We start from the raw sequence: 8,877 nt of genomic DNA on the forward strand, positions 1-8,877 counted from the left end.
GGACCGGGTCAGCAACGCCTAAACTCCAGCGACGCAATGCTGGCGTAGATGTTTGTTTTCTTTGAGCCCTGACTCAACTAACACGAGCTATCTCTTTCTTATCCTTTTAGTGGAATAAATAAACAAATCGTTACTGTTGTCACTCCGTCGTGTCTATTGTCGAGGTTCGGGGGTCTGATGGAAGCAGACCCAAAGGGCCATCAATCAGCTCAGCAACGCCTGCATCATAGCACACGCACACGGAAAGAGACGGGAGAATGTCATACATGGCGACACGATCACTGTAGTTTAAATATAAAGCAATTTTTTTTTATTTACATGATTTGTAAAGACTTGCGGATAAAGAAAATATATATATCTTTTATATGATGCTTTCATACACAGCATATGACTATCAAAGTCATCTGTGGAATTCAACGTACCTACGATATCTTGCCCGACAGTATTAAAGTCTAGTCACTATTATAAATGAAGGTGTAACATCCCTTTCGTACTTTGACCAGCAAAGCAGTTGAACGACATCGATACGCCAGGAGTGGAACATTCGGCCGGTCTGAAATATGCACAGGACCGTTCCTTCCTCGGTTTAGTGATATTTCTCTTTGGCTTCTGAATTTTCCTGTGATTTTGTTATTTTCCCCCTTTTAGTCATGACGCTGTAGTCCCACACAAACGACTTGCATTTACAACCTCCTTTAGCTCGCTTTCTGGCTTCCCCGCAACCATAAACGGCCATGTCTACAATTAAAAAAGGACAACGTTGGTTTGCATTCCGAACAAGCATCATGTCAAGTGTGTTCATTGTTGGCGCTACCTGTCATGTCTATGTTATCCCATCGTTTACCTTGATCTATTCAGACAGCACAGAAACAAACGGAACTAACTGAAAATTTCAACCCGGGAAACAAGTTAACTGCATCCAAGTCCAAGCCAACCTGCATCAAGAGAGACTATTCATGTCTCATCGGGTAACACCAGGAACGAAATTCAGTCACCATTCACATTTTTGGGAGACATGAGTTGATAAAACAAATTAAGAATTCTACTTTGATTATTGATAATTAAACTCAATTAAAGTACACGAATTGCACATGTTCAAAAGAGCCACTCACTATCATTGACCATGAAATTTGAAATGTAATTTCAATTCTTGGTCGATGTTTGGTCTCTCTAAAGTATATAAATTTCTCTTTGCTTTCTTTCTATATGTTTTGTTTCTGCAAGTTTCAGGGAGACAGTTTCAACATTTGAAAGGATCGGATGTTCCGAAAAATTGATAATCTTCAAAAAGAAAAGTTGAAAACAGTTGCAAATCCATTGCCAGATCGTGAATTTCGGGTTAACAAGTTTTAAAATATGTGTATGGACGTGATAAAATTAAATTATTTTAAATGGAAAAGTGTACAAAGTTTAAGTATTCTCCGGGTTTAAGGCAAATATATTGATTATATGTCAGCCTTGCTGTGTGTCCCACTTTGTATCTACAAACGGTTTGTAACATTAAAGTGAAACAAATATATACTGCACATTTTAGAAATCAAAGAAAAATTATCTCTAATAGCTGATTAAAATTAATTTGTTCAAAGTATGTATAATGTGAAGAGGTGGTTCACATTCACAGAAACGGTCGTATTTTCTATTATTTAGAACTTCTCACCTTTTTTCTTTAGGAAAGCCTTGAAATATTGTTTTACCAAAATATTTCGTTTTCAAGGTGATTTGCAGTTTGTGGTATTACAAATGGAAAATATGCATTTCATTTAACAAGAAAGCAGTGATTTAAAGAGATACTTATAATTTCAAGTGTATTTGAAAATCTCCTCTTTGTTCCCAGATATAATGGGTAAAAAGAAAGAAAACAGATACAACAGATTTTGAAAAAAAAATAAACAGATTTTCTGTGGCCTCTGGTTTCCAAAACCATTGAAGGAAGTTTCACGAGATCTCCAATTCTTTAATCCACTGACATCCTTGGTTAACGAATAACATAGTGCAGAAGCGAAAAAGTGGGTTGATGATTATTGTTCGAATGTGATCTAAAGGAAAAGTGTCCCTTCAGAGAAAAAGTTCAAAGGATTTGTATTCCATCTTCCGCGTTTTAATATTAATTGCACGTCCATATTAAGGTGACTTGTGGTTAATTTCTAAGAAATAAAGAAATGCGTATCCTGCTTGAACAATTAGTAAGAGTTTGTATAAAATGTTTGCCTGTTTTGTCCAGATACCCCCGTTGTGGCGTAACCTATACTTCTGTTCAATTAGACGACTCTCTGTCTTTTATTTCCTGCTCCAGTTATACTAAGTGTTACAAGTTTCCATAGCTTGATAACAGATTCCCTTTACTTTCGCACACTAAGCAAAGCACCCCCTTTCTTCCGAATTTGACTTTCGTTAGACTTGCCTATAGAAATCTACTTTTTCCCCAATCACAAAGATCTTCAATAGACTCTGATAAAATGGAGCGAAGACTTTGTTTCGATTAACTAATTGTGGATGATTGTTTCTGAGTTGTCTGTTTAAAGCAACAAGCTCGATGTGCTTATCTGTTATCGTCTGGGAAAGTTTTATAAACACAAAACTGTCTGTTTATCTGAATGCATCGGACTGATTTATTGCTACTGGGCTCTGCGAGCCGATTCGTGTACATTCAGACATTAACACAACCGCGCACACATCACATAAACTCACGCACAGTGATTCACAGAATCACATATATATATACACACAGATAAATTATTCTCACAGAATTTCATGCATATATGAAACATTAATATCATGCCACAACCACAGTCACACGCATACATTGGCGCGCACACACACACACACACACACACACACACACACACACACACACACACACACACACATATGTTGTAAACTTGTCCCTTTACACCTTTGCAGATGTAATTGAATACTTAATAAAACAAACCTTCACATAATAGCTCGCGCGTGTATATAATGCAATTCATAAACCCACAGACATACAAGAATAAACAGACGAACAGACAAATTCACACACATACAAATACAATCCTCCACAAGCCCAGGGCCGGATACACACACTTGTGTGCACGGTTTTTAAAACCTCGTGAAAAGTTCTGTGTTCTAGCAAAGGGTAGATTTTTACCAGGTTGACTGGATGAATGTAGCCGTTCTCATACTTGTCGTTGGCTAGGATCTGCCTCAGATGTGCGATGTAGCTGGAAGCCAGCCGCAGGGTGTCGAGTTTGGAGAGTTTCGTGTCCGGTGGAACCCAGGGTAGAGTGGTTTTGAGCCGTGAGAAGGCTTTGCTCAGCACCCGCATCCTGGCCCTCTCCCTGGCGTTCGCTGCGTTTCGCTGAACCTGTTTACCTTCCTGGGTCACCCCATTCAGGGGAGATTTATTGGAGCTCGTCTTGCGCCTCTTTCCTGAAGACCCCCTACCCTTTTTGGGGGACTCGTGCTCGTTGTTGGAGCTGTCTTCGTTGCTGTCGTTGGAGGTGCAGAACTCCTTGTTAGATTTCCTCTTTAATGCATCGCATTCCTCCTCCGTGCCCAGCACTTCCATTTCTTGAAGATCTTCGGCATCGCTAACGGACCCAGTGGACATGGTATCGCCACGATCTCCTGCAAGTTGAGATTAATGACCGTAAAGACACCGAAAAGGTTCGGAACGTGGCGCTTTTCAGCTGGAGTGAATTCCTCCACTTAGTTTGGTTGAAGACCCTGCGATCTGGATGCGACATCCGCAATTTATCGCACTGCGGTAGAGGCGGGTCCTGGAACAGAAGAGGAGGGCTCACTGGGTTTTGACAGACGCTGCTAGTGCGCGATTCTCAGTTGGGATACTTGTTCGGGAAACTTTACAGAAATTCGACATTTTGTGACTAGTCTATAAAACAAATCAGGAAATTCATTGGCAATTACAACTAGATGATTTAACACGAATAGATACTTAATTTATTTGCGAAGTTCAAGGTATTTATATTCTCAGCTATTTAAAGAAAATCACCACTTACTTGTTTTATGGTAATATTTTCTGTAAATATACTGTTAACTTATAAAGGAAGTCCCCCCGAATGGCTTTCTTTTACGATTTCTCGAATCAACAAACGCTTTCTGTCCAACCCTGATGGGCCCGATTCACCAGCTTCAAAAGAATTACCAGAATCGCGGAGTTCAATTATTGTATGCATTCATTTATGTGCACTGTTTCCTTTACTCCACGCAATTTGAAATAAAATATTAAACAGGCGTGTTGACATACCTTGGTAAAAGGAACTAATTGTAACCTCAAAATCAAAACACACATTCTTCAAAAACAGGTGAAATGTTCATTGGTGTTGGTATTGGTATTGGTGTTTCCGTGTTTTGCCTTTTGTCTACCTACACCACAATATCGATTACTCTTCAAAATTACCTTATCAGCCTTAACATACCCTGGGTAGTCCTACGACCACGAAAAGCCCTAACTAAGTAAGAATAAGTAAGCCCTAACTTAGTAAGCTCTAACTATGTAACACTCTTCCCTGTTCGCTCATTCGTGGTTCGAAGAATAAAATATGTCTTCGGAAACAAGTTCATCCATATTCTAGTTGAGCAAAGTGTTATTTATATTTAGGGAAATTCTGCCGTTGAACTGAAACCTTTACAACATTTCTCCAGATTGTTTGCTCTATGTTTGTCCCTTGGTTTTAAAAAAATCCCAGGCCATTCATTCAAACGGCGCCTGGAAATACTGGTTTATAGTGCGATCTGTTTTTGTTTCCAATCTCACAATTATTCCTCATCATCTTGCATCCTCCAATCTCCAAATCTCTTGATATACCTGCGTCAACAAAAAGAAAACACACACACACACACACACACACACACACACACACACACACACACACACACACACACACACACACACACACACACACACACACACACACACACGCACGCTTTTGAGGAAGTAGTATGACAAGATCCTCTTTTGCCCTGCTTTAAGACGGGAGTTTAAAGTTTCTTTTGAGCCTCGGAAAACAATGGCTGATGTGCGGAAACACGGGAGATCCAAGAGACCATGCATTTTGTGCTGATTCTCCGCGTGAACGTCTAGAGCTATGAATAAAATCCGATGCTGTCTGTCCGTTATAAAGCCAACGTTCAGTCCATGCCTGGATAATCGTGCTTCCTACTTTTGTTGAAACCCTATTTTCATCACCTTCCTTTTGTATCTTCAACTTAGCTGGGACTATTCCTTCACATCTTCCTGCTGGGGGTGTGTGCCGATGAGCGCCCAGCGCATTTCTTGCCAGCATCACTGGCTTATAGAATGTAAACCAAGGAGGCAGTAAATTCTGAAAATGTAAAGACAGCCGTGCGAGATTTATGAAGTCTGTGATTCTCTGTTCTCGGACTTGTTTGTGCAGGTGGGGAGAGAAATGATTGCCCGTAGGTATGATTTATGATAGAAATGATTGATTCCGTAAATGAATAAAAGGCAGGGGATGGGAGAGATTAATGGCAATCATCAGCTAAGGTCCAGTCTCGGACCAAAGCAGTCAAACCTGAGAAAAAGAAGGATTTGGAAATATTATAAGGAGAAAATATCATGAAAAGATATTTAGAGCTGAGCTTGGAAGAATATACAGCTTACTTATATACTCAAATGGACATTTCTTGGATTAATTAAAGGATATTATTTTATATAAATGTTATAATAGTGTCAATTTTAGGCATTAAGTATCTACACGGCTTTAAACGTTTACCAACATTCTTATTATTAAAACGTTATCATCTACCTGTGATAGATGATGTCATTCAAACATATCAGTAGGGGTCTTTTTGAAACCCTGCCATGTTTCTCCCCCAGCCATTTAACTTTTCTACTTTATTAAAATTAAATCTTTGTTCTGAGAAAGGATCTTTACCGATATCGACAGGATAGAGCTGGTCGGCTCCTGTTGCTCAGAGTTGAGCCCAGCGTGAAAATAGAGCTAAGTATTTGTCCAGCTAATATAGTAAAATAACGCAGACGTTTTTTTTTGGGCGGGGGGGGGGGGGTGGGGGGAACAGACCACACCTGGAATAACTGTTACTCTCCGTTGTATTCTGCCATTCCTCTAACGAAGCGATGGGAATGTTGGAAGTCCCAGGACCGGGTCAGGTAGGATCGCCAGCTGCAATCTCTCGTTAATTCGTCAGGTCCTCTGGTTGTAAAGTGACAAATGGTTTACCGTTGATTGGGAATGATACGAAATTAAACAACTCAGCCCGTGTTTTCACTGAAGATATCTAGAGTCTGAAGCCTGGCGCATTTTTAAGCTAATGGGCGGCCTGTTTCCCAGCTTGAAAAGCAGAACGTTCTCTTCGGAAACGGCAGGACATTAGTGACACGTGAACTTAAATTCTCAGTGTGGCCCGAAATCGTGCTGCTTCATTACTGCACTTTGTACAAGTTAGTGACTGGCTCAGAGCCCACACTACTGCAACCAGGAGCGAGCAGAGCTGTGGCTATCGTACCCCCCCCCCCCCTTCTCTGCGCGTAGGGCCACTTATTTCATTCAGTTTAATTTGCTGTTTATAGGTTTTTATTGTCCCATTTTGCTCATGGTATACTATTCAATAATGTTTTCCTCTACTATCTTTTGCAGTCTCACTACTGCTGAAGAGGATCTCACTGGATGACAATTGCTCCTCAGATTGCCCTATGCTGGCTGGGTCTTTGCCCTTCATGTCTTAATAGCGCGACAACAGTGTCTCTTGCTACATTATCCTCATGTTTTAGATACGTTTACAAGAAGATCTTGTAATTGTCGAATGTTGCAATCTGAAACTGAACAGATCTCAGTTTCATTCCAATTGGTCTTAGCTTGCACCTCATATTGTCAGATATACCGATACTGATTCACATTTACACTAATCTCTGGAACGCATCAAAGCCGAGCATATGACACCGACTTGATTTTATAACCTTGAATTCTATTTTTACAGAGCTTTGGTCCTGAAACCTGCAGCGCGGACAGGCTCCTTCTCCCATGATAGCAGCATAAGACGGTATGCTATAGGGGCAGAATTAGGCCGTTCGGTCCCTCGAGCCTGCGCCACCACTCTTTCATGGCTGATTTATTATTCCTCTCAAGCCCATTCTCCTGCCTTCTCCCCGTAACCTTTGCCGCCTTGACTAATCAAGAACCTATCAACCTCCGCTTTAAATATACTCAATGACTTGGCCTCCACTGTCTTCTGCAGCAATGAATTCGACTGATTCACTGCCCACTGACCAAAGAAATCCCTCCTCATCTCTGTTCTAAATGGACATCCCTCTATTTTGAGGATGTGCCCTCAGGCCCTAGACTCCCCACTATAGGAAACAGCCTCTCCATATCCACTCTGTCTAGGTTTTTTAATATTGGAGAGGTTTCAATGAGATCATCCCCACCCCCCCAGTCTTCTGAACTCCAGCCAGTAGTGGCCCAGTGCCAACAAATGCTCCTCATATGTTAACCCTTTCATTCCTGGAGTTATTCTCGTGAACGTCCTCTAGAACTTCTCCGATGCCAGCCCAAATCTGCTCTCGATATTCCAAGTTCGGTCTGTCCAATGCCGTATAAAATGCCCTGGAAATCACATACGCCGCTGCCTAACTTATTGATCTTATCCGGTATTGCAATAATTCGTTTTACACGGCACGTGACCAAATCATCGCGGCTCACAGGCCGCAGAAGACAAATGTAACAAACATGAGAAAATCTGCAAATGTTGGAAACCCAAAACAACACACACAAAATGCTGGAGGAACTCAGCACGCTAGACAACATCTGCGGAAAACAGTAAACAGTCCACTTCGGGCCTTCAATTTCGAATTTCACAGTTGTCAGTGAAATACGATAACTTGATGTGTTTTCGTATCCTGAACCATGTGCCTGAACCCATGAAGATTCGTTTGTTCAGCCAATCTATTGAGTTCATCGCGCAGTTTAGTCATTTTGAATAGGTGACTGTCTGGCTGCTTGGATCGTTAATGATTATTAGGGACTGGGGAGGCAATGGGAAAGGACCAGTAAGGTACTCAGAGGCGTTGGCAAGTCGTGGTAAATCATCATTGGAAACGGTCATTCCGTTGGCAGCTGTTGAACAGTCCTTAGTATGATAGGCTCAAACCTAGTCCGTTTAGTGAATTAATATTAAGCCTTTAGTTACATGGGTAAGAAACCTTGGCCAATTTTGACGAAAAAAATTGACCTGTTCTAATATTAGGTCAGATGCCCTAATGAAGCTGTCTCAAAAATGTCCTTAAACGTGTATAAATAAAAATACCGTAAATAAAACCGCTGCAATGAAGTCCAATTTCAATGGCAAGATACCATGATGTTTTCAAACCACATGTTTGATGTGTGATACCTTCATCAAGAAAATTAAGAAAATGATTAATCTGATCGTCAGACTTATAACCTCAGGATCACATACAAGTCTAAATGTAGATTAGATGGAATAATCAGTATCAAGACTGACTATCTGCCAGATATGTGATCAATGAGCCATTGACATATTTTCTGAAAAGATCGTCCTTAGAAATACCTCTTTCAGATTATCCCAGTGTTATTTTAAATGAACACCGATAATTTGGCACAATCTAGGTAGGAATATTGTATTCTAAAGAAAGATAATTGCTTTATTAAAAATTTAAGCACTGTGGAAGAGGGATTTAAGTCTAAAGCTGCCATATCAGGAGGAATAATCGTACTCCTTTGCTTAAAAAACACATCATGTAACAGCTGGCAAATATATCACACACTCAAGTCCACAACAAATTTATCACTCGATCATTTTAGTTTAATTCTCTGGGTTCACCACTTCATAAAAACTGAATATTTTACTTAAGGGATAAGATAAAGTGACACTACGGAG

The 8,877-nt window shown here is 40.4% G+C and overlaps 1 pseudogene; it reads right to left on the reverse strand.

The window, feature by feature from the left end:
• Nucleotides 1-282: 282 nt before the first annotated feature.
• On the reverse strand, nucleotides 283-3,740 carry LOC132400911 (transcription factor 21-like; annotated as a pseudogene).
• Between the last annotated feature and the right edge of the window lie 5,137 nt (nucleotides 3,741-8,877).

This window comes from Hypanus sabinus, chromosome 10, assembly GCF_030144855.1.
Source record: "Hypanus sabinus isolate sHypSab1 chromosome 10, sHypSab1.hap1, whole genome shotgun sequence".
Taxonomy (NCBI): domain Eukaryota; kingdom Metazoa; phylum Chordata; class Chondrichthyes; order Myliobatiformes; family Dasyatidae; genus Hypanus; species Hypanus sabinus.